Consider the following 26,184-nt stretch of genomic DNA (forward strand, 5'->3'; position numbering starts at 1 on the left):
ACAACCACTACTGGCTTTTCCACCTTGCCTTGCCTCTCCCAAAAGTTCAAGCCTCTCATAAATCCAACGGAATATCTTTGTGATGCAGAGAGTTGCCCTGTTGCTTTTGCTCACTTTCTGAAGTCCTCTATCTCCAGCAGCTGACTTGTCCCACACTTCTGGAAGTTCTGACAACCTTGACAGTGCAGTATATTTATCTTAAATAGAGTAGAAAAGCTAATTACTATGTATCCATTAGGATAGACCAGTGTGAAGTAACTTTTACTGTTTCACAGTGTCAGCTGCTTGGAAGTCTGTGCCTGCAGTCTTCCAAGAACAGGAGCTGTGTTTTTTCGGTTAATGGTGATGGAGGAGAACTCAGCCATTTTTCAGTTTTAACACCCTTTCTGGTAGCTGAGAGCATGTTTGTATCTGAGTGTTGCTGCAGTTCTACAAGAGACCTCGTGCTTTCCAAGCCCTTTTATGTTCCTAGGTAAAATGAAGTGTGCAATTGTGGAAAAGAGCTTGAGACTGAACAGTTGTTGAAGGTTTCTGGTTCCAGTGGTTGGGACGTGGATCTCAGCACTCAGAGAATGAGGTTCGTGGAAGAGAAACAGATAAGTAACACATGTTAATTTAGCCGGAACATTTTAAAAAAATGTTAACATTTTCTTTAGACATTAATGGATGAATTTCAATTTATTCCTCCAAGATGTAAAACAACTTACAGCTGTTAGTTTCTGGAGGAAAACGCCTCCAGTATTTTAATTCTGACTGCACTGGAGATGCCTGTATATTTTCACTCATATCTTAGTATCAGTATTCCAATGCTACTATCATTATTCTCTAAATAAGCCCCTTTTATGAATTTTTATAGTTTATGATGCTTCCCTGTGTGAAGAAATAACAGTGTCTTTTTGTTAGGTTTCAGTCTGCCAGGAAGTTTTATTGTCATTTTGATACTCAAGCTAAAATGAACTCATCCTCCTAAATATGTAACAGTAAGATAGGAAATACTGGTAAATGCAATTTTATGGGCTTAGTAGGTAGTGAAAGGAGCCTGATTATTAGGACTAAAGTGTATCAGCTTAGGTGACTACATTTCTATTCATCTAGATAAATGCAGCCTCATTTTCAGGGGTGTTCGAGCATCCATAAGGCAAAGCATCAGGGGGTCAGTAAGAGTGAAAACCTGACCATTGTATGGTGAGTGCAGACTGCCTGTGAAAACTTTGGCAGCTACATTTTGTATTCAGCCAAGGTGCTTATTTACATTCAATTAATTAGGAAAGTTTTAGTTAAAATATTATTTAGACAAATTCTTAACTAACACCAATACCTACCTGCAGAATGAAGCTAGCCTTTCCCATTAAGTGCATTTAAAAAAGGTAAAATAATCTACCATGTTTTAACAATATTGAATAAAGCCTTTAAATTTCGTGTAATATGAGTAAGTGCTAGTGAGATTACATTAACATCGTGATCCTATGTTGGGTTGTTATCTTGTTCTGTTGTAAATTAAGACACTTGAATGCTGTAGACTTGAAAATGTACCACCAAAGAGAGTCACACAATTACCAGCACAGATGTGTCAAAGCAGTTTGGATAAAACCCTGAATGAGGAGATGGACAATAGGTAAATTTTATCGTGTATACTATATGAAATCCCAGATTCCCTGAGCTGGTGGCCTCTGCCAGCTGGGGCAGTGTTGTACCAGGGACTTGGATCACGTATGCTGCAGTGCTAAATCTGGGCTGGCAAGCTGTGATAGACCTGCAGTCTCTTACCCAGGCTGCATGTGACTGTTACTGCCTGTATTTCCACTTACTTACCTTACTTGCTTTTATTTCCGTCTCTTATTGCATATGAATAAAGTAATACAGCTTGCTTTTCTTGCAACTTCAAAGCAGTCTCAGATGTTGTGAAAGTGACAGAAGAGTTACTGAGAAGCAATTCTTGGTCTAATTTTTTCTGAAATTTAAAGCTACATATTCTTAGAATCATAAAAATAATTTTAGCTTGCACTAAATTACACTTTTTAAACTGATGCTTTTTCTCTTTGGAGTAGCACCATCATAGAATCTATTTCCTAGTCCCTTAATTTTTTAATGTTTTTCTGTGGGATTTAGTTTTAAATAATAGATATACCTATCTACAATTAAATGAAAAGTATTAACTTATTTTTTTTTGTATTAACATTATTTCATTTGAAAATGGGATCTTTTTTGGGCAATGAGAAAACTATCCTGAGGGATATGGCAGGGAAAAACATGCAGGGCATACTTTCTTTTTTGTGGGGGGGAACTTGGAACAGTAATTCTAAGCATACAAAGTACTTCCATTTCCTTAAGCACTTACATAGCCTTTGTTAATATAGTACTTGAACTCTCACAGTCAGTCTGTGGTGCGTAGGAGTTATCCATGTGCTGATGAGGCAGGCAAGGACCATTACCCCATTAGACCAATAGGGAAATTCAGGCCTAAAGAGATGAACAACCTTAGTTCAGGTTGCTGAAGATGTCTGTGACAGTGCAGGGAACTGAAAACACTTTGGATCACAGATCAACACATAGTTAGGGAGATGTGCTTGCTCTCTAAATTCACTTAAGTTTTCCCCCTGTTCTCAGATTCCTATGCACTCCCACGATATACCTCTCACATAACAAAAACAAACATCAGAAGAAAATATGAACCCCATATTTTTATATGAAAGAATATTTTATCTATGGATAAAATTTGACCTACGTTCTTGCAGTTGTAAAACAACTGAATTTTCATCCTACTTAGGAATAAAATAAAAAACTCACTCCAAACCTGTAAGAATATATACTGAAAAGCTTAGTTCATAAGGTGAATACTATGAAATGTTCTGATGCAGAATGCACAAGTCATCGCCAATGGCAAATGCAGCATCAGTTACATGCAAAAAGTATTCTATACTGATTTTTACATTATAGCTACAAGATGAAACAAAGCATTTACTAAACAACTTTTAGTTAAACCACCCATTGCTAGAAAGCAGGAAATGATCAGATTTTCTTCAATTATATAGTTTTAGGAAGTACTGCCAGCTGTGTTGTCAAAGCACTGAATAGTGCTCTGCTAGAAGCCATGTAATTAAGTACACAAAAGGATAGGGAAGATTGGAGAGCCTGGTTTCAGGTACTGCTTCAAGTCCTATGTTTACAATGCTATTGTATGTTAAACACTGAAAATTCAGCTCATCTAAATTATATAGGATTCTCTATTTGGATGTTCAAAAAAATTTGTTAAAAGAAGCATTCAGCATTTTAGCTCATCAGTGCTGATCCATCTAATTTTCTGTCCAAGGTTCCTCAGTCTAAAGCCTCTTCTCTAGCCTTTTATTTGTAGTTTTTGTCTCCTATAACCAGTTTACACAAGGATCCATTTAGTCTATCTCCTGTGTTGGCAGTGATGTATTACAATGTCAGTTCTCCATACATTCACTTTGAACACTGCTTGTGAGCTGTAACAATAAAATGCATTGAAATGCATAACATCACTGGAAGATACTTTTGCAGTAACCCCATTCTATCTCCCATAAGCTGCAAGAAAGTTGAACAGAGCACCAGCTCCGTTGTCAATTTGGTGTGGCAACAAAAAAGTGTTTTTGGGATCATAAACCTGCAATGTTGGAAAATGTGTAGATCCGTTGCCACAGCTAAGGGGGAGGCCACCAACATGACAGTTAAATGTGAGAAAGAGGCTTTCAATAAACCTGAGGTTTTCATATGCCTTGGGAGAAAAAATTGTCAGCCAAACAGCATGCCCACTCTGGTTTGCGAGGAGCTGAGAGCATTCACTTCTTTTGATAGGCGTACTTTCATCCCCGTCCAGTGCTGTTGTATTTATTGCCATCCACACAAAGCCACTTGCAGATGAATCAATGGAAATGGCAGTGGCTTTGGGGTCCAGTTGAACTTTGTGTTTTTGAGGGAGGAAGGAAGAGCAAGTCTATTTGCATTTATGTTCTAAATGTGATTCTTTATTTACAGCCCACTGCAGTTGTGCTCCTTAGTGATGGTATGCATTACAGACTGGAAAGCTGTGCCAACAAGTTTCCATGAAAATTTTTAAATAAAAAGAAGAAAAAAGGAAATTTAGAATTACATGATCACATGTCTAGTCAGTTGTTTCTTAACTGAAACAAATATTAGTGCATTGCAAGGCACAGAATTCCAGATTCAACAGGTATTTCCCTATGTGATCAACCCTGTTCTTCTGAACAATATACAGACATTATCCTTTTAACACCTTTGGCCTTTAAGATGGCACAGTAACCCACACATCCTCAGACAGTGCCACCAGACATCCCCATTTGAACAGAGAAAATATGACAGGTAAAATGATATATTCACCCAGAGAATCATTTGTGTCTCCTAGAAGGCAACTCCACTTGTTACAGGTATCATTACTGCACTAACATCTTCTAGTGGTTGAAGTTATTTTCATGCTTAAAGTAGCTTGAGCTTATGCAAACGATGCACTGCAATACGAACAGGGCACTGGCCCCTGGTGCTTTAGACATAGGACCGGTAGGGACCAGTGTATCCCCATGCTCACAGCACAGTTTCCATTTGCTTTTTCCCATGCGTATTCTTTGCACAATTCGCTCCTTAAATGGATCTCACATTCCACCAGCCATCTCTCTCCCCACAACAGATACCCGTCAGAGGACAGATCATCATGAAGGGAAAATAGCCAGTGTGGGTTTTTTTCTTAGATGGATTTTTGGCATACAGGCAGGCAGTTTCGAGCATAAATGTTATGAAGTGCATTTGCCAAGTCACAAGGCACTATCCTTTTCCTCATCAGCTTGCTCCTCTCAGCCATGTCTGATACAGAGGTTTTGGTGCAGCTACCTCATGAGGTCTGTGTCCTTTAGAGCCACATCACTCAGAATGACATTTTTGACATGTTGCAGCTGATAGGTTTTGCTTGTGCTTCCAGCATCCTCCTCCTATTTTTGAAAATTACTTTTCATCATCTTGGTATCTGGGTGACCAGTGTAGTTCTGGCACTTTGAGTCTGCAGCCTGTTCTATCACCATCACAAGGGAGGGGAGGGAGCACCAGGCAGAGGAGTTTAAGGAAGATTCATTAGCCTTTGCAAACCAAACACAGTGTTTTATCTGAAGATATAACTAATAGCACCAGTCAGAGGCAGACAAGAGTAAGGAGGACGCAGCCATTGTGTAAGCTCCACACACATTTATGTCACAGTCGGATTCTGATCTCCAGTGCCTACTTTGACCTCATAATTAACTTTCTTTTGAATACGACCTGACAGCCATGTTCTGTTGAGCAGTGCTTTTGCAGTGTGAAGAGTGACCTCTGAGGACATGGATGACATAATTAAGATATCTCAAAAAATGGGCAAGCTTTAAACTTTCACATCTGGAAGTGCTAGATGTATGCTTGAAAGTCCTCCGATATCTTGCAGAAATCCAGGTTGGCTGTACCCTGTTTCTATTTTCCAAACCTTGCTTTAAAGTGAACAGAACAGGAGGAAGTTTATTTTGTGCCGAACATGGATATGAGTCTAGTTCAGGACTTTGTAATTAGTTAGCTTATTTCACAGAATACTGCATGTGGTGTGCAGTAAGCGATTGCAAAATGAGTAATAAATTAACCTGTAAAAAATGTGAAACTTCGGCTTACGACAGATTTCCAAACAAAAGTGTTGGACGATGGATGTTATTTTGATTTTTAACACCTGCAAACACATGGAGATTTATTTCTCCTCCATGCTTCTAGCCTGAAGCCACAGATATGTTTTGTGCATATTGCAAGCAGGTTTATCTGGAGTTTAGTGTTTAACTTCTGATTAAACTTTCAGGTGCTAATGGAACAACAACAATTATTTTAAGATGGATTGTTGTACCTATTCCAGTTATGCTGTGCTGCTTCAGCAAACTTTTAATTCTCATGTATGCATTTGTTTTGTAGTTTACCTTGGCATTACTAGAGACATTCTTCATGAATCTCTTGAAATCCCAGCAATCTACTCCTATATACATCTCTTACATACATTCTAATAGGAAAGAGTTTCTGACAGGCTGCAAGAAGTCTGGTAATTTTATTTCTGACCTGTACATTAAAAGTTGTACAAGTGTGCTATGAGAAAGTTTTCTTTATTTTCCTATTTCTTTTTACCCAAATAATTAGCTTAATCAGCTTGCAGAAGGCATCATGTAGCTACCACATACAACATCTGAATTTAGGACTCGCATGATACTGGATAGAGTGTGAATTAGTGAATTGATCTCACTACAATAATACAGTAGATTTTTTATGCAATATATTGAAACATGATTTTTATTTTGGTATATTTTTGTTCTCCTCTTGCATTCAAACTATTCCCAGCAACTAGCAAGCACTGTAAATTCTCTTCTGATTTATGGAACCTTAAATAATTTTCTTCAGTGGAACTTATCCTGCTGGTTGTATGGTCAACACATGTTAAACACTTGCTCTGTAAAAGCACTTCTAAACTCATTAAACTCAGAAGAAACCCCCAAGAATTCAAAAGAATCTAAAGTAGTAATCTAAGTTTAAAATAAACTGAGGGGGTTTCTTTGTCTTAAAAATGTGTTGTTAAAACAGGGTGGATAACTTAAAAACATCTACTTCTTGGTAGATTATGTTTCAGTTTTTTAAAACCAGAGTTTTAGTCATCATAAATGAAAATCTATAAGACACATACACACACACATTTAACTAAGCACAGTGAAGCCTGCAGAATCATGCTGTGACGGATGTGCAGACACCAGGGGAGTCAGGAGAGAATTAAGGCATTGCTCTCTTAGGGAGGTGGCTTCCCTGTTACGGACTCCACTTGAAAATGGAGACCTGAGGGCGATCCCCTTCTTCCTCTTCTAATGTCTGTCTTAAGGCTACTTCTGAGTCATGGTGAACTCTAGCCCATGTCGAAGAGCAGACCTCTGGCACCACGGGGCTCAGTACGGGCTGCAGTCCTGTGTTCTTGTGCTCTTTGCGAGACCTCTGGTTTTGGCTATGGTGAGACAGGACAGCAGGGCAGTGGAGCCCAGCGCACCCAGGCCGTGTCTTTGTATATGCAGGCACTCAAAAGTGTACCAGCTTGTTAGAGGCCATTTAGGAAATATGGTTTGCAGTCTTCAGGTGCCCGCTGTGTGGCTGCAGGGATGATAATCTGATGATATTTTGGTCTTCCTTTGAAACAAAGTCAGCAGAGATACTGAGACTGCTGCCAGGTAAACACCAGCATGTAATCTGTAATAAATTAGCAGTAACTTTTGTAGGAGAGACAAAAATGTCATCCCCCACAGTTTTTGAAGTCACATTATACACGTGATTACTGTACAGATAGTTAGGTTTGATATTTGATAAGTTTGATATGTATTTCTAGGTCCCAAATCAGTGTGTATTTAATAGCAGCTATAACTTCTGGTAGCTCAAATTCTTTCTATGGGGAAGAATTTGATAGTGTTATTTTAGTTCTTGGGGGGACATGTGCTTACATCCATACCTTCCCCTCATGCCTTTGGTCGTATGCAGTGGTTTTGGAAAATACCACGCTGGCTGAATAAGGAGTGAGTGCTTCTGCTGGGTTTATGTGCAGTGGGTTTTTAGTAGCAGGATAGGGGCGACAGCAGTGGCCCCTGTGAGAAGCTTCTCAAAGCTCCCCTGGCTCCAAGTCAGATCCACCTCTGTCCAAGGATGAGCCAATTAGTGATGGTGGCTGCACTTCTGTGATAATATTTTTAAGAAGGGGAACCTGAGAGGAGGAGTTGTGAGGGAAATACCTGTGCAAACACTGAAGTCAGTGGAAGGAAGGAAGAGGGAGGGAGGTGCACTGGAGCAGAGACCCCCCTGCAGCCTGTGATGAGAGGGCAAGCTGCCCCCCTGCAACCCATGGAGGTCACCAGTGGAGCAGATGCCCACCTGCAGCCTGTGAAGGACCCCACTCTGGAGCAGGTGGCTGCACCTGAAGAAGGCCAGGACTCTGTGGGAAGAAGCCCTTGCTGTTGTAGATCAGTGCTGGGAGGACTGCAACACGGTGGGGTGACTCATGCTGGAGCAGTTTGGGAAGAGCTGCAGCCTGTGGGAAGGACTCATGTCAGAGAAAGCTCATGGAAGACACTGTCCCATGAGAGAGACCCCACGCTGGAGGAGGGGAAGAGTGTGAGGAATCCTCTTCCTGAGGAGGAAGGAGCGGCAGAGACAATGGGTGACGAACTGACCACAACACCCATCCCCTCCCTCCCTGTGCTGTTGGGAGGGGAGGAGGTAGAGACATCAGGATCAAAGCTGAGCCCAGGGGAGAATGAAGGTGGGGAGGGGAGGTGTTTTTAAAATGTGGTTGTATTTCTCACTGTCCTATTCTGTTTGACTGGTAAATTAAGTGGTTGTGGTGGTGGTGGTCACATTAAATTGATGTTTTTTTTTCTTCCCCCATCAAGCCTGTCTTTTGTCTGGGATCATAATAGGTGAGTCATCCCTCCATGTCATTTTCTTGATTCCTGAGCCTTTTGTGGTATTTTCTCCTCCCCATTCCTGATAAGGAAGGAGTGAGCAAGTGGCAGCGTGGTGCTCGGTTGCCCTCTGGTCTCAAACCACCACAGTGCTGTTCCAGGACGTGCTCAAGATTTGGCTACAGGTGGGCAGCAGTGTAGGTAGGAGTGCCTACCTCCAGTTACAGTGATGGCCTCTTTCCCCTGGGGTCTTGCCAGTACTGTGAATCTTAAATAGTAGCACAGTCAGGCAAACTCTGCTCATGATGAGGATGCAGGCAATTCTGGGTGTTCACCTTGACTCTGATGGCTCCATTTGAATTTTGAAAATGCATACAGCTGCCTTGTGCGTTGTAGTTCTCATCTGAAAAATGGAGGTAGCACTGTGTTATCTTGTCCTCTCCAAAGGGGATGGTGAAATAATGTTTTTCTTCTTTGCTCTATTGCTAGGATTTGTGCTTGTTATTTTAATTATTTAGTTAAAGTAGGGACTTTCCTTCTACAATCAGGCCTTCTATTATTAAAAAAAAACCCAAACAGTTTATTTTCTTGTCTTAAATTTTGCTTCAAAATGCTATTCAGGTTTGTTAACAGTTGATCATTTATCTTGGAAAACAAGCTTCAAAAAGTCATCCAAAACAAATGTTTTTGTGCAACTCTTTAGACTACAGATACAAAATGAGTGACCTGTAGCCTTTAATTAGTAGACACAATTCACTTATTGAATTGCGAATTTAATTGGCAGTGCTCTAAGAATTCCAGAAATAACTGAAGATTTAAATTCCTATAAAAATATGTTACCGAGTTGTCCTTCTTCAAATCTGCAAGAAGAATGCTTTTGTTTATACAGCCCTTAGAGTGATTCATCCACATATTTCTAAATACAGCTGATCTGGGTTTTTGCTAAGGGAAAAGGTTCTCTTCAGACCTTGTTAAAGGCTAAACCACATCCATCACCATGCAGATGCACAGGAGGCAAATCTGCTGAAGCAAGTAGAGAAGAACTGCTGATGCTTTTTGTTTCAGGTGGAGTGTGAACTTGCCTCCATGACCAGATACTAAGGTGGCCATACAAAAAAGAGAACTGGCCTTGTTCTAAGAGTTTCATACCATATTAGAGGGATTATACCTCAGTGTACTGTTCAGCCAGGCAAACCGGAAGCAAACGTCATTTAGGTTATGATGAATACAAAATTATTTGTTTTTCCAACCTGAAAAACCTCTGAAAGGGTTTTGTGGAAAATTCAACATGTTCCTGCCTGGATCACCTCTATCAGGAACTCAGGAAACAAAGGAGCCGGCTTGCAGAACTTGTGGAGATGGGCTTGATGGCAGTGACAGTGCCATCTCCCTTTCATCCAGGCATCTGATAACCAGGGCCCATGTAGGCTTGACCTGCCTCTCTGCCTCATGGGGTTTGAACTTACTTCCTCCATAAGAGTTATCATGGAGAGACTCGACTCTAGACCATGGTGCTTGGGAAGTGAGTTCCCTAGTTAACAAAGCTCAGCCATCTCACAGTCCCGTTAGGTCATTAATACCTCATTAATGAGAGATTAATGAGACCCTCAGTATCAATGATTCTGATCTGCTGATCTGGTCCTCCTATGATGCTCTGCTTGCTGATGTCTGCAGTCCCACCTACACACCCTGTTCCTTGGACATGTCTACCCTTTCTGCTAATTTTCTCCCCCCCTGCACCCACCACCCACCCCAAGTACTTCTGCTCTCCTTCTACTTGGTTTAATCCTTGTCCTCCTTTGCTTTTTTCAGCCCCCCAAAACAAGGGAATGACAATCCATGAACAGCAGATCATAAAATCACAACAGAAATGACACAGACTGGGATTTTCCAACATAAATTGCCTCACTGCCATGCATTCAACCTCATCTAAAAGGCCTTTGCTTGTTCTTTTTTTTCAGCTATGTCTTCTGGGAAAGACTATACTTGCATTTGTGTTTTTCAGTTATTTTTTGTCCTGTCTTTGTAGAACTGCCTGCTCTTCTCATCATTTGGATACTGCCCTCTCCTTTTCTACCTGCATGTTGCGTTGCATTCACTCTAACGCTGTGATTGCAGAGCTGCCCGTTTGATGAAATGAGGTGGAGTGGGCCACTTCATAACAAATGACAAAGTACAGTAGGGATGTGGTGAGAGTACAGACCCCTTAATACATACTGAACATGCACCAGAGAAGCCTGAAGCGGTGTTTTGCTCTTGCAGCTGCCCTGAGAGGGCACTGCAGCTCCCCAGGCCCAGTGCCATACTGCAAGATTCAGCACAAAGAGGCATGGATGGTTTCAGGATTGATCAGTGAAACAAATTTGAAACCATGATATATCTAGGTGGGTCTAGAATTTAGCAGTAGCTGCACAGGCAGGAATTTGTGCAGGGTTACAAGAAAGCAGCTTATATTTCAAATTTCTTATGAAAAAGGTAGAAAGTCCAAATCAACTAAGTAAGCTCCCTAAAGAATTTTCTGTTATTTATAAAAGTGCTGAGACATCAAGCTGCAAAATTAAACACCTGATTTAGGAGGTGCCAGTCATAAGATTTTCTAGTCAAACTCAATGCCCCTGAATTATGATTCAGTTCTGCAAGTATTCTGGCCCATGTCTCATTTACAGTGCATGAAAGACTGCAAAGCAGTTCTGTATATGACTTATATGTACAAAAGAATTTATTTTTGAAAATTAGGTGTTCATCTGACATAGATTGAATAAAAACCATGTGATGGTATCCTACAGAAGTAATAGTGTCTTGGACTTTGCCTGCAGTTTATTACAATGTCTCCTACTGAAGCAAGGGTTTATTGCCCATCCCAGCCTAGTAGCTATTCTTTGTGTTGCACAGAGAATCCTGTTCAGCAAACACGTATTAACCACGTGCAAAAGCCCTTTTGCTGAACTGGGGCCCTAGCAAATGATGCCTACCACAGTATCTTTTCTTTAAAAAATAACTTCTGATGATGATTTTGATTTGGAGAGGTTTCAGTTTCACACTAAATTAAAGACATCTATAAACTTCAGTTACTCGTTCTGTACACCATTGCCAATGTTCATTTTTAGTATCCTCACAGCCCCTTTTCCATTGCATTTAAGCTGCGCATTTTTAAAGCAAAGCCTACCATCCTAAACACTCCCTTGGCAGTTACACCTAGCAGCTCTCACAGAACAGAGGTACCCAGCACTGCACTTGAAAACTGTGCTTTTACTGACCTCCTGATGATGTATAAAAAGCAATGTGGCAGGTTTTGCTGAAGGCCTCAAGCTACAGATCAATGGAGGCAGGTATCTGTAACAATAATTGTGTTGATATACAATTATGTTTGCTACCAAATGGATGAAGAGTCTTATCAGAGTGTCCTGTCTAATAGAAAGCAAAATAGATTACATGCCAAGATCAGCAGGTGGTTGAAATATGTCACATTGTTCCTGTGAAACTGTCTCTTACAAGTGTTTGATGTTTCATCATGAATAATAATATTAAAGATTTCAGTACCATTTCTCACTACCTGCTTCTGATTTTGTGGGGTATTTCTAAATTCAGATCAGCAAGGTAGGGGTGCAGAGAGGAGTCTGAACCTTGCACTCAACTATGCCAGGCGCTGCAACCAGACAGAGCTGTTTTTTACCACTAGCTGCAGAAGGGTGTTTTATTTTTTCCAGAACAGAAGTGGTAGTCATGGCAGTAGCAATACTGTCAAGCCAATGGTGAAGCTTTCTCAGTTTTTCTGTCTCTGACAGAGCCTAAAGAGGCTGGAGGAGAGTATGGGAATAGAGCTCACATGTATGGTGATTTTACCTAATATTTTCCCAGCCACCAGCTTTCTGAATCATATGAGCTTTCTGTATAATTAAAAAAACCCTTAACCTGTGCATTTGCTGTAGCTGCCTGTTGGCTCATGTAAAATTTTAGCATCCACAGCATCTGCATCCTGTGGGAAGCAGATCTACAGTGTGACAAAACACATCAATTGGTTTGCTCAGAACTTGGATCCTATGAGGCTATATATTTTAATGCCCTATATTTCTTATGCTGGAAGAGAAAGCAGCCTAACCCTCCGTGTCATACCATAGTTTTGTAGACCTCTATCACATTCACTTTCAGATGCCTCTTTTCCAGACTGAAGAGTTCCAGTTGACTATCATTTGTGGATGTACTATTGGCTGCAGAAATTGGCATCCCTAACCTTTGCAAACCCAATTAGACTTGGTTGTCCCTAGGCTGCAGGAGAGACGTCTTGCTTTCATTCACAAAACACTGTATTTAGCAGCTGTGTTGGTAGGTCTCTCTGCCTCTCTGTTGTCTGGAGCTCCTGGATCCAGCCCCAGTGCTGGAAGCAAAGAATAAAACCATATACACTTAATTTTTTATAGGTCACTTAAGTGGGCATAAATTTTTCAGAGCTGGAATTTGTCCAGCACAGCAGACTTTAATAGAGCTTGTCTCACAAAAAAATGTACCATAGGAATTTTTACTGGTCTTGAGGACTCAAAAACGTGCAACTTCAGTATCCCACCCAGCGGCATTGTCCTTCCTAGGAGCATGCTGAGACACCGGATCAGACACGGTGAATCACCAACACCCAGGAACATCCTGAGGACTCCTAAGCTAAATGTTGACTGTGTTTGACCCTGCCTAGTTTGTACAAGATGAAATCCTGATTTCACATGGCTAGAGCAGATCAGTAACATTCTTCATTAGTTTACTGGCGCCTCCTTGAATTTGGAATTGTGCCCAGCTGTATTGAGTCCCCAGAACTATTTGTTCAAACTGGCTGAGGTTTTGTCTTTTTTAACCATTAATCACTATATTGTGCAAAGTAAAGAGTGGGAGACAGTGAGAGCGGCATAGAGCCACAGACATAATAAATATTATTTACCAAGAATATTAAATGAAGTCACATGTGTAATTCACTATTTATTTGTCTTCAGTGCACACCAGCTAAGAGCAGACTAAAGTACATTTGCTGACAAGATCTGTGTGCCATCAGGAAAACATTTTATAAAGCTACCACAATAGTCTAGATATTATACTAAGAATAATAATGACAGTGCTAACACAGTACCTGAAGAAGTCCTCTCAGTTAGAGGATGGTTTTAAGTGCCTGGATGGAAAAGATAACAAATTTCCCTCATCAGGAAAAATTTGAAAGCCAATTAAAATATTTTTCCTTTGCAGAGTGTGATTTGGCAGTTAATTTTGTAAATGTTCTTTAACTCAAACAAAAATGTTCTCCATTAAAAAAAAAACATTATTCTTTTGCTTGTCAGTTGCGTAAGACAAGCCTGAGACAACCATTTTATTGCTGAAGTCTGTTTAAATTTATCTTGTGACTAATTGGGCTTTGATTAAAGTACAATAAAACATTAAGTGTCTGTAGGCTGAGTACAATGATTACTTTTCCTTCTTCTCAGAAAATAGATGGCTTTTGAGCCTATATGACCCAATATTTCAGTGTTCTTTAGTCTAAGGAACTACTGGTACTGTAAGTACTTGCAACAGTACTTACAATTTGTGGTTACTTGCAGAAGAAAATCACCACATAACGTACCATATTACTGTACTGTCTTTATAAAAAAATACCATGATTTGATTAGCTTGTAGAAACAGCAAAACTTTACTCTTGGAATGGGAGCTGGGAACTCCATGTCTCCAAGACTGTTTGTGAAGTACTCAAAATGTCTCTTGCTGTAGGCATCTGCCATAAGACCCTGTGACCAAGCCTCTAACTTAATGTTGATGGCAATTTATATTCTGCTTGCAGTTATCATAAGCCGAAGAGTGTGTATTCCAATTTCCTACCATTTTCTACCATTGAGCATAAAAAAATAAAAAAGAAGATATAAATATCATCAACATACTTTGTATGTTAATAGAAATAAATATTTATTTCTTCCACCTGTCCCTTGCCCTCAGTGACATAAAACTGAAGTGCCCCTAATGGAGAAGCTGACTTCTGGGTCAATATGGTGTTGGGGATAATGCTTCTGCTTTCTCTAATTTTTATACCTTTTTTTAACACTCTGGTTTATTTTTCTGACTTTCTAGTGGGTCTGCTTCTGTGCCAGTAGAAAGACTGTACGTGACCCATTCAAATGCAGTTGTCACCACTTCTGCCCGCTGTTGCTATCCATCTGCACTGGGTTTTCAGATTTGCTGCTGTCCTAAAAGCTCAGTCATGCAGAAAAATATCTCTGGCCCAAAATCTGCAGCTGTGAAAGTGTGAATTTATCCCCTAGCATTGAAAGGACAAATTAAAAATCTATGTGTGCAATCAGAATTTTTCTTCCTACTTTCTCTGTTTCTTTCCCAGAAAAAAAAAATGTGAGTACAAAATACACACTGAAAGGCTTTCTACACTACGGAGGTCATACTCTGAACAATAGTACAGAAAATATGGCGTGATATATTTTCATGTCTATGTAACATCAGCTTTTATGGAATTTTGTTGAGTTTACAAGGCATATTTGTCCACCTGCCAGCTCTACAGGCTTCTGATCTTGAAATCCAAGCTGCATTCTCCTTGACTTCTTCATTGTCACCATAATTTTCCACCAGCCAAATCGTGTCTTGCATTGTATTTATGCAAGCACACGTTCTTCAAATTCTGTTTCTAGTTAATCTTCTTCATTCCCTGTCTTCTAGAGGCTGTTTGGAGAGAAAGGATTATGGCCTTGGATATGGAACATATTGATACACAATGCAAAACAGAAAACCATTAATTCATGATGCAGAACAATAAAACATATCAATACATGATTCAGAGCAGAGTCTTACTCATTCTTCCTTAATGGATGTGGCTTTGCAGTACTTAAAAGAGGTAGAAATAAGAATAAATATCTACTTCAGGAAGGAAAAAATATTATGACTTGTAATATCAACAGAAATATATTAATTTTACAGATCCGCTTTCCAGAGCAGGAACTGACTCTTTTTATGTGCTAGAGTTGACATAATGTATAATTTAGAGGCTAAGGCAGGACGGTTTGTAGGATGGGTAGCATAAGACTCAAGAGGACTCAAGTCTCTCCTTTGCTGTAATTTCACTTAAGCAAGTCACTTAAGCTCTTTGTGATTCACTTCCCTGCTTCTCAGAAATGCTATCAAAACAAACACAGGCAATATTTGGGGTAAACACATCTTAAATGGATTGCAATAACTAGGTTTGCTAATCTTGTTATACACCTATATAATGCCAAATAATCTTTATTCTGTTGAGTTTTCCAGAAGGACCTGTTAAAACCAGGATGATGATCATACACAAATTGTAAAATTCATTAATACAGTGCTTTGAAGTTGTTTGTCCTGCAAGTATTGTCTTCCATCCAGCCTGTTAGTCTATGTGAGTATTGTGATGTTTCTCAAGCTGAAGGATGTCGCTTCTCAAAGTCCACATATTATGTTGGGGACATGTGTGAGGTAAGTTCTGCTTGGTGGTTTGTTTAAAAGCAAGGCACATTGCATGATGTCTTAAGTGATGTTTCCTGAAACCTCATGCTTTTGGAAATACCTCAGGGGTGATCAGTTTGTGTTGTTCAGTGTTGGTGGATGTTGTGTGATTATTTCAGATGAGGCATATCACAGAAATAAGACAGAAAGTTGAGAAAAGCAGTTTGTACTTAACACTGACTTGCACTAATGATGCCATTAAACCTTCTGCCAACATTTGCAAAGTTTTTTCAGTGCATGTGAAGGTGGATACTATATCTCCTCCTTGAGGGACATAAGTTCTCCTTAATGGCACAAATAGGTCAGTCTGGCAGGAAAATGGGGTATGGGATGTGCCTACAACTTGCTGACTGTCCCCTACACTTTGCACTCCCTGTGTTTGAATGCAATGAACATCACTTAGTCCTAGTCCTCATTGATCAACTATCTGAGATCTCTTGATGCAACCAACATTTTTGTAGGCTTAGTTTACTTGTTGAAGCTATCCCTTGAAGGACTGTGATGAGGAGCAAAGATCAGTGTGGATCCTGTGGTGTGTGCTGAGGTATCACTGTGCAAAATTAATGCAATCTCCCTTTTTCCTGCCTTGCAGCTTGACTTTTCTGCTGATGCACAGACAGATCTCAAACCTTTCAGGAGTAAAAAAAAAAAAAAAAAAAAAAAAAAAAAAAAAAAAAAAAATGACAGAGAAATAAAAAGAGAATGAATCATATTACCAAATAATGCCTAAAGATAATGTTTCACACAACTTGATTGTCTGTGTATATTTCTCAGATAAGATCCCACACACACATCCCCCTTGCTGCTCTAGAAATTTCAGCAAATGTCCTGCACTAACCCACACCCATGTATTATTCATGAAATGACTCTAAGGGCTGTAAGGTAGTAGGGATGCCTCAGGGCCACCAGAGATGAAGATTCAGGCCTCACCACAAGATCCATAAAGTTTTCAGCAGCACAGTGAGAGCTGAAATGCTGTCGGCAGCTTAGCTCAACAGCTTCCAGAGAGTGCGACGGCTTCAGCTTGCATCCAGTGGTACATGCTGAAGGCTTCACATCCTGGCCCTCAACTGTTCATCCTCCGTTTCCCAGAGCTGGTTCCCAACCAGTGCTGTCATGTTGACTAATACTGTATTAGTCTCTGGCACTCTCCAGAGAGTCTGTAAGTCACATTTACCTCCTGGCTTATACTCTGTTATACATGGACAAATTCTTTCAAATAGGAACCATCACTTGTGCAATATCTACCCCTGCAGTGTCTTGCTCCATGGCTGAATTTCCTGGACACCGTGCTAAGGTGAAAAGCAGCTCACTCATTTTTCATCTCTTTTTTTCAGAGGTCAGCTCTTCTTTCATCAAGGAGGAGAGCCTGCAAAGATCATTGCCTTTCGTGTGCACTTTCTCATCTGCTTTCGTCTACTTTCATCTACTGAACCTGTCCTATGACTATCTCATCACCTGCATGCCTTGTTCTGAGTGCTTCTAAGCCACTTTGAGAGGAGAATTTGACACCTGCTTCTTCCTCCATGCTTTCACAGAACCACAGAAAAGCTGAGATTGGAAAGGACTGCTTGACATCACCTGTCCCTCTCTTGAAAGTGGGCCCTTAGTTTCAGTTATCCAGGGGCCTGTCAAGCCAAATCTGGAGTACTCCCAGTGAAGGAGATTTCACCACTTCTCTGAGCAGCCATTTTTAATGCTGAATTGGTCTCACAGTGAATATTTTTTTTCTTATATCTGGATGGCATTTCCCTTGCAGTAACTTGTGCCCATTTGCTCTTGTCTTACTGCTGTGCATCCCTATGAAGACAACACCTCTGTCCACCTCTCTAAAACTACCTTTTGGGTGTTAGAAGACTGTGATTAAATTCACCGTGGGCCTTCTCTTGGCTGAAAAACTCAACTCCTTCTACATGAAGTTTTCTAACACTCTAATCACTCGTGATTATCATCCATGAGGCTGTCTGATTTTTCAAGGTCTCTTTTGAACAGGGAGAAAGCAAAACTGGGTGAAATAGTCCAGGTGTGACCTGAAAAATGCCAAGTAGAGAGGAATAATCGCATCTCTTGGTTTGCTGGTTCTATTCTTGCTGATGCATCCCAGGACACAGTTTGCCACCTTTGCTGCCAGGGCAGGCTGATGGCCCATGCTCAGCTTGCTGTCTGCCCAGACCCACCATGGCCTTTTCAGCAGAGCTTCTTCCTAGCAAGCCAGTCCCCAACCTGTACTGTTGCTTGGGATTATTCCATTCCAGCTGCAGGATTTGAGGTTTGTCTTCATTACACCTCAAACATGTATTGTTTTAACCTCATATTAAACAGCAGTATTATTGGCTCAGTCTTCCAGCCTGTTGAGGTCTCTCTGTGTGATGGCTCATCTCCTTCCAGCATCTTTCTCCCAGTTTGGTGTCATCCACAAATGTGGTGTGGACATTCAGTCCCATTATCCAGATCACTGAAAAATATGTTGACTGGTATTGGACCCCATATCAATCCCCAAGGAATGCCACTTGTGATTAGCTGTTGGTTCAGTTTGGAGCCATTAAGTAACCATCACGTTTTGAGCTTTTAGCTGGGTTTTCACCCATCTCGTTTTGACCTATTCATTGGATTTCAAGAGAGCTCAATGGTATCCATGCAGATCTATGGGCTGCAGAGTCCATCAGACATGGCAGATGACAGAACTTTCATGTCAGAAAAGGTGATTGTGAAAAACCAATTAATTTAGGGGGTACATGTCAAAGTGCTAAGGAAGAGGAACAAAAGCTGAATCAAGAAGATGGAGGGAGGGAGACAGCAGTCCTGAAAGCAGGAGTTGGAAGCAATATGCGGTTTTGGTCCTGAAAAAGGACAAAAGTTGGCAATAGAGAGAAAAACCTTTGCAGGTGTGAAGAGCTGGGTGGCTCTAAGTGGCTAAGATCTTTTGTAACAGAGAGAGGCCTTTGAGAAGCAGAAAAGACAGAAGGAAAGCTGTGAGCAGATGAGAATACAAAAATAAAGGAAAAAGGGTGAGAAGACTAGGGAAGGGAAGGAAAATGAACACAAAAGAGAGAAATGAAGGGGCTCAGTGGGTGAAACTGAAAATGATGGGGCAGTACTGAGAGTCACCAAATGAAGAGGACTGATGAAATGGAAAAAATAGTTCACCCAAGCTTTAAATCTATGATGGTATTTGAGTATTCTACTGCTTTATCACTGTGCAGTATTATCAGGCTATTTCTTGATGTTCAAACCTGTCATATAAACCCACATAACTCTCCTGAGCTGTGCTAAGAAAAGTTAGAAATTTGCATTTTTTCTTGGTATTTCTGAAGATTTTATTTTGGTACCCACCTTTGTCATGTTCCAAAGACAAACAGAGCTGCTTGCCACGTAAATGCACTCATTTATGACCAAAACCTGTTTTAGAGTCCCCTCTGTTTCCCATACTGTAATAAATGCTAAAATTTTCAGCTGGAGCCCACAGTACTGGTGGTATAAAACATAACAGGGTGTGATCATAGATTTTTGGCTTAAACTAGCTCTCACTGAAATTATTGGAAGATTTGCCATTGACGTCAATGGGAAGAGAATTGGGCCCATGATAGGAACTACAGTAGTAATAACAATGCATTTGACTTATATAGCCCTCTCTCTGCTTGCCAGAAGCCTTTGGGCACTGCATGTAAATGAATGCAAAACAATAAAAGAGATTAAAATGTCTCTGATTCCTGCAGGATTAGAACAGACAAACAGTGAAAATCAAAGTATGCCTATATATGGGCCACTTCTTATGCAATGGTTCTAACTGTGTCATCACACAGTTTATGGCAGGTCATCAATTACTTGATCTCTGTAGAGCTGTTGTGGATTGATCCATGAAACCACTGCCTGCTTAGAATTTTCTTACCATGCAAATAAGCACAAAAAAATGGATATTGATAAAAGAGAATATTTTTAGGCCTGCAAATCAGCCAGAATCAGTCAAATTCTTGGCCCCAGCCATGTGCTGCTGAGTAGTGTCAGATGCTCACACATACATAAATTGACATTTACAAGGCACGCTGTGCCTAGTGCCAAGTTCAGAAATAAATTGCCTCTTTTGATAGGTTCACCAGAGCCTCCTAAGTACACCAGAGCCTCCTAAGATTCATTTATTGTTTGCTACTGGAGGGACTGGAATGCTCCTGGACACAGAATGAAAATCCATTCAGCACAGCATAAGGGAAACTACGTAAACTGAAGTACAATAACTGTGAAGCTGCAGTTTCATAGGGCAATGTATTCAGCGTGCTGCATGTGGAAGATTAGGTGCTTGGCTGTTATTAACGACAATGTGGGCTGTGTAATTAGCTCCATGTGTACGCTGCTGAAAACCTACTCCAATAAATACCAATGCCACTTACCTGGGGAGCATAGAGGAGGTTGGGTCTGACTCCTGGAGCTTTGCTTGTAAAGGATACAGCCCTGAAAAGGTTTCCTTCAGCTGCACAGGGGTGATGCTGACTGCTGTTAGAGCTCCCCAAGAACATGTAGTATTTTGATGCTGGAGGAAGCTGAAGATCCTCATTTTGCCTCTTCACTTGTCCAGCGCCAATGTGAGATTAAGTTCTGCAAGTCCATGTGAGGCAAGATCTGTGCACATTTATAGTACAAGAAAGAGGATAGCATCACCTGGTCATTGATTCATTGATCAAAAATCTAGCATGCTGTCCCTGAGACTGACTGCTACAGCTCATGGTACTCCAAAGGAAACATAAAATTCACTTAGGCAATTGTGCAATACTGTACAATAATTAGACATGACAAATATTAGGCACAGCAGCCATGAGCTTACTTCTCAGAGCCTGTAAAGCCTATCTAAACATCTTCATGAAGCCCTGAAATTCAGTGTTTGCCAAATTCAGATTTACCAGGCTTTGTACTCTTCCTTGGACTGTTTTGCTTCCTGGAGAAGGTACAGGCACTGACTTTGCTGGTGAGGCCAGTTCTCAATAGCCTTGTCTTTTTGCAGTTAATTATAGTATGGGTTTGGATAATTATCATCTCTACCACATGGTGGTATATTTATCAAGGGAGCCGAAGAAGACAAATCTTTACCACAGACTGGCCTAGTTAGGCAAGATGGTGCCTGTGGTGAGAAGTCCTATTCCCTGTTACAATAACTGAAAACATTGCAAGAGAAAGATGGGCAGAAGCCTTTTTTGTTGTCATCATTCTGAAAAAGATCTTGCGTGTCTGCTAGCTAACTGCTTTTTCAGAGCTGGGGAAGGTCTTGAGTTGTTAGTTGGTGCTACTAGCAGTAATAGTGTTGCTATGATGGTCTCCCCTAAGTGAGGGAAGGTTTCTAGGGAGAAGTATGGTCCTCTGTTGGGCTAGCTCCTGCATGTGGGAAAAACTGGGCACGCTTTGGGGCACACAAGCTCCTTTTGGTTCAGAAGGGTCTCAGCTAGATTGCCTCATAGCTTGCCTGTTTAGTCCACTTTTATTAGTTGATCTAATAAAAGGTATTGCCTCACCCTGAAAACTTTGCTGTGCTTACATCCACAGTTCCTCGCAGCTTCAGTGATACTTCAAGACTATTTATCCCATTTAAAACTGATGTATGAAGCTTCAAGCCCTAGTATGAAAAAGTGTTGCGTGTGTGACCAGGTCTTGGCTTCAGCAGTGCCAGTGCTGACAGCTGTGGCTGGGATGGCTGCTCTGGTTTTAAAGAGGTTTATGGATCTAGATACATATGATATATGCATCCCTAAACTTGGTTAACATCTCAAGAATTTCTTGCAACCAGAGTTAATGATGAGTTGATGATGTCTACAGTCATTTGATACCTCTGGATACGGTGAGCTGTAGGGGGAAGGCCTGCCGGGAGGGTTTATGTAACCACGTACCTGTGTGCCAGCTGCTGTTATTGGAACCAAATGGTCCTGAAATTAGTTATTAATTACATTTTCACTGTTTGTAATTATTTTCTGTGGTTGTTACCAGCCACTAAATTTGTTGACTTGACAGACTGGAAGACTGAACACTTCCCATCTACGCGGGCGTCTGTGTTGCAAACACTGCGCGCTGCCTAGCAATAATGGCAGGCGAATCTCTCAGTCTTTAGATAATGCTTGTATTTTAAGGGTCTATTATCAAGATAAATGGGAAATAAGAAACAGAATGAGCTAGTCTTCTTCCCTCTATTATACGTGTTTTTAAGGTCAGTGGGAAAACAAGTGCCTGACATGTATAGTCACTGGTGCGGTGGAACCGGAGGGGCAGAGCTGGGAGAGCTCAGGCAGACACCGTACTCCTTCACCCCTCACAGTCCTCCACCTCTGCTTTTAAATAACCTGCTTTTAAATAGTTGCCCGCTTTCGGGAATCACCACATGGGAAAAGAAGGGAATATGTTGAGGGAGAACATTTCCCACCCTTTGCCCTTCCTGTGAGAGGACTTTGGACATTTTAGAGGCAGAGTTTGTTTAAAGCACAAAGAAGCCGAGAAATGGCTTGGGACCAGCCTGTCAGAGGATGGGAACAGCCTGAGGCTCAGAGATGTGAACTCCCACTCTTGCCTATTGGTGCCTTAGTAACTGTAACCAAATAGTTCCCAGTCCGTTTTTATTAGCAGGCTTTATGTGTTTAGGGATAAATATTAAACTCTACAATTTGGTGTGAATGTCAGCTGCTGATGAAAAGCAGATTCCAGCTGGGACAGCAAGGACATTGCATCCAGGCTGTGTTTGAGGTACGTGAGTGGAGCTGTGTGGGAGAGGCTCAGCTGAGTTTATTGCTCAAGGCCAGCTCGAGCTGCTGCTTCTCTGTAACTTCAGCCGAAATCATTTGATCTACTTGGGCATGTGGTTCCATTCTGCCCTCAGAAATACCTTTCTTAGCACAGTGACATTGTTTCCTCCCTTTCTATTCTCACACGTTAAAAAAAAAAGAGGGAAAAAAATCCGGCTTTTATTGTCAGAGCGTTCTGCTTGTGCCTCTAGTCATCAGGGGACTACACCCACACTTAGCTTCCAGCTCCTGAGTGCGGGGTATGCCTGAGCACGTACAGTGGACATACTTGCCCAGAGGTCAGGCTTACAAGGTCTTGCAAGTGCTGTTGGATCATTTTCCCCTTAGTTCAGGGAAGTAACCCAAGCATCCTGGGTTAGGAGACAGGTCTTTCTCAGCTCCTGCATCCTCAATGGAGAGAGAGGGAGATGATGACTTTGGATACTTCACAGCTTTAGGTATGCTCTGCTTTGAATTGTTCTCTGAAGGAACCTTTCCTAAAGTACATGGTATTTATGGTATTAGCAGCTGCTAACTACTTGTAACAGGAAGGTCCAGTTTTTCTCCATTCCTATAAGAATCCACACCAAGATACAGGGGACATTCAGCTCTGTGTTGAGTGTCAGTGTGGAGCTCTGCAGAGTGGCCCTGAGAGCTTCTTTTTTCTCCATGGAGCCATGAAAAGCAGGGCAAAGAGGGTGGCTGCCTTTTCTTCTATCAGGTTTTGTCTTCCTTGCTTTCCATTTTCACCCTGTTTTATTTAAAACCATCTCCCAACTCTTCCTTTCCCCTTCCCCTTGAAGAGATCTACTGAGTTTGACCTGTAATGATGGCTTGAAATAAACCTACATCATGAAGTGGAACGTGGTGCAAAGTTTGCAGAGCTTGTCTTGAGACTCCCTGGTACTGGGTGGCTGGCTGGAGAGGACATAGACCCAAGCCCAAAGCCAAGCAGCTGGGTGAGCTTGGCAGTGTGCCTAGGCTCCCCAGCCCCAGTCAGCAGGGTTAGGAGGCTTCATGCCTAACCCTTGAAGATCTTAAAGATCTGTGCCAGTTACCATGGCACAGGGTGGATATGCCCCTCGACTATCCCTGAACATACTCGTTATCTATCCTTTCTCATATAGTTCCTCAGGCAATCCTTCCTTGCTGTTGCTCCAATGTCATCCTTCATCTCCCCACTCTCTTTGCTTTACAGGCTGAAGAAGAAAAGAGCTTATGTTCTTGGCACTCAGGGTGGATTAAAACTGGTGTGAGGGTGATGTTTCGTTAAGACTGGAGAAGTGAGGATTGCCCAGATCTTCCAATTTTATTTGGGCCAAACTATATTCACATTCTTCCATAAGCAGTTACTGCTGGTCACTAAATACTGATGTAAGGGTATCTGTCAGCTGATCAAAAAGAGCCATTTTTGTTTTTCAGAAACTTTCACCCTGACATTAAAAATGAAGAAAAGTAACAAGGACCCACATTTGCGAGTAATCTGTAAAATTTCCTGAATGCTGAGCCAATTTTATAATTTTTACTGTTAAACACTTTTTTGAGTGACTGGCTTTAAATGCAGCTCTGCCATTAGGCTGAGACATACAAGTGGGGACAGGGCTAACAAGTGCATGCAAAAGCAGAAACTGAAATGAGAGTTTATGTATAAACTTCATAATTGCAACCACTAATACACTGAGGGAGCCACATACTGTTTTGCTGAAAAAAAAAAAGGTATATCTTACCATGCCATAACAATTTGCAAGTTAATTTCCCCAGGTGCATGTTTAAATGTTCTGCACAAGCCACAAGATGTCAGTCTGGCTACATGAAAATTCAACCACAGTCCTGCACACTGATTCATGCGGTACAATTTTTAATTCTAGCATTTTTGGTTACATAATCTCTTCATTTACCTCTACAATTTGTCCTGCGCTTTTTCCCATATAGCCATAGATCTCCTTTCTCTTTGCAGTGACTCCTTCACATAGGGCAATATACTGAAGATAAAAAAATGATAAGAGAATATAATTTACCTCTTTAAAATAGTTTTTAATATTGATGTGTCCTTGATCTTTCGAGTTTTGCTACCATTTTGCTACGTTAACACTTGCAAGGACAGATACTGTCAGTAGGGATTACAAATCATGTGTAATAGTACAGGGATGTACCGCTGATAATATGTGGCATCTTACCTCTCTAACAGCCAGTATCCCCCTGGCTCCCACCCAACTCCCAGCAGGATGCTTAGTCTCTAATTTGGGGAAGGATGGTCTGCTCAGGCAGCCCCGTCCCCCACCAGCGCGGTGTTTCCAGTGCTGCGGGGATGTCCTGCACTCAGTGCCTTGTGCTTCCTCGAGAGCAGCAGCCTGTTTTGCAGCACGCACGTACACTGTGATCAGTACCCACTGACTGATGGGTCACCTTCTAGCAACAGAGGGACAAGGCATGCAAAACCAATGTCAAGGCACCCGTAAGTCACTCAGGTTCTGGCAGGTCTGATTTACACTTGAGTTACACCAGGTCTTAGAGGGGTTATGGTAAGTATTGCCGCTGAGCTGCTCCCTTCAAGGCAGACTTGATGTTCTGAGGTGCCTTATTTGCTCTTTGACAGCCAGTGGACATTAACAGTTTACCTTATTCCCATGAAACAGTCAGTTCTTTCCGAACCACTTTTTTATGCCTGTTTTCTATTAATCCAAGACCTTTTTCTTTGTATGATAAAAGATAATTATGATTATCCTATAACATTCCTGGTCTCACAGTGACTCTGTCTCTGCAAACACCATGTTAATCATCTGCTTTATAATTATCAACAAAGATAAACTCATTCCAAAAGAGCTGAAGGCATCAGTTGCCAGTAGTTACCACAGTTTACTAAATTACTGCATGTCAGAGGAGACAGAGTGCATGGACAGGAGCGCACCTGAGTTAAACTAATTTGTTTCAACAACCCCTAAGGGGTGGTTATTTTACGTCTCAGACTGGAGGAAGTTTCATGGAGGGTCGTGGTCAGCTGTGGTTTCTCACCACTGGCCCATGGTAGCTTGCTAAGCCACTGTACCTTGTTCAGCCACATGCCAGTACCCTGATGGGTAATAACCCAGTGCCATTTTAGCTAATCTGTTTCCATAACCTGGAAGAGAGCACATATTATAGCATGTTTTTAGAGTCCAGGCAACTTTTGCGTACAAGAAAATATGTTTATATTCCTTTGGTGATGGATGTTAAGGGATATATTCAATTAAAACTCAATTTCAATGTTGTAACTATAATTACACAGATAAAAAAAAAATCAGTATGTAGCTAAGACATCCTGTGCAATTTCTGAAACACTCTTATTTATCAACATAGTACAAACTTTTGGAGTTATTAAATGTGTTGCACTTTGGGTCTGACGTTCAACTTCAGTTAGCAAAGACAGCAGAGAAGTGAGATAAACAGAAAATAAAAAGACCTGGAAAAAGAACAAACATCATATTGAGAAAGAGGAATACTGT

General features: G+C 41.1%; 1 long non-coding RNA gene across 1 annotated transcript in view; it reads left to right on the forward strand.

Annotated features, from left to right (window-relative positions):
• Nucleotides 1–307: 307 nt before the first annotated feature.
• Nucleotides 308–26,184, forward strand: part of LOC122152962 — a 42,994-nt gene continuing 17,117 nt past the window's right edge. Inside the window, exon 1 of the long non-coding RNA XR_006164977.1 lies at nt 308–577. This is a non-coding gene — a long non-coding RNA (uncharacterized LOC122152962). The remainder of the gene's footprint in view (nt 578–26,184) is intronic.

Source organism: Tyto alba, unplaced genomic scaffold (assembly GCF_018691265.1).
Source record: "Tyto alba isolate M040663 unplaced genomic scaffold, T.alba_DEE_v4.0 Super-Scaffold_14, whole genome shotgun sequence".
In the NCBI taxonomy this organism is placed as follows: Eukaryota; Metazoa; Chordata; class Aves; order Strigiformes; family Tytonidae; genus Tyto; species Tyto alba.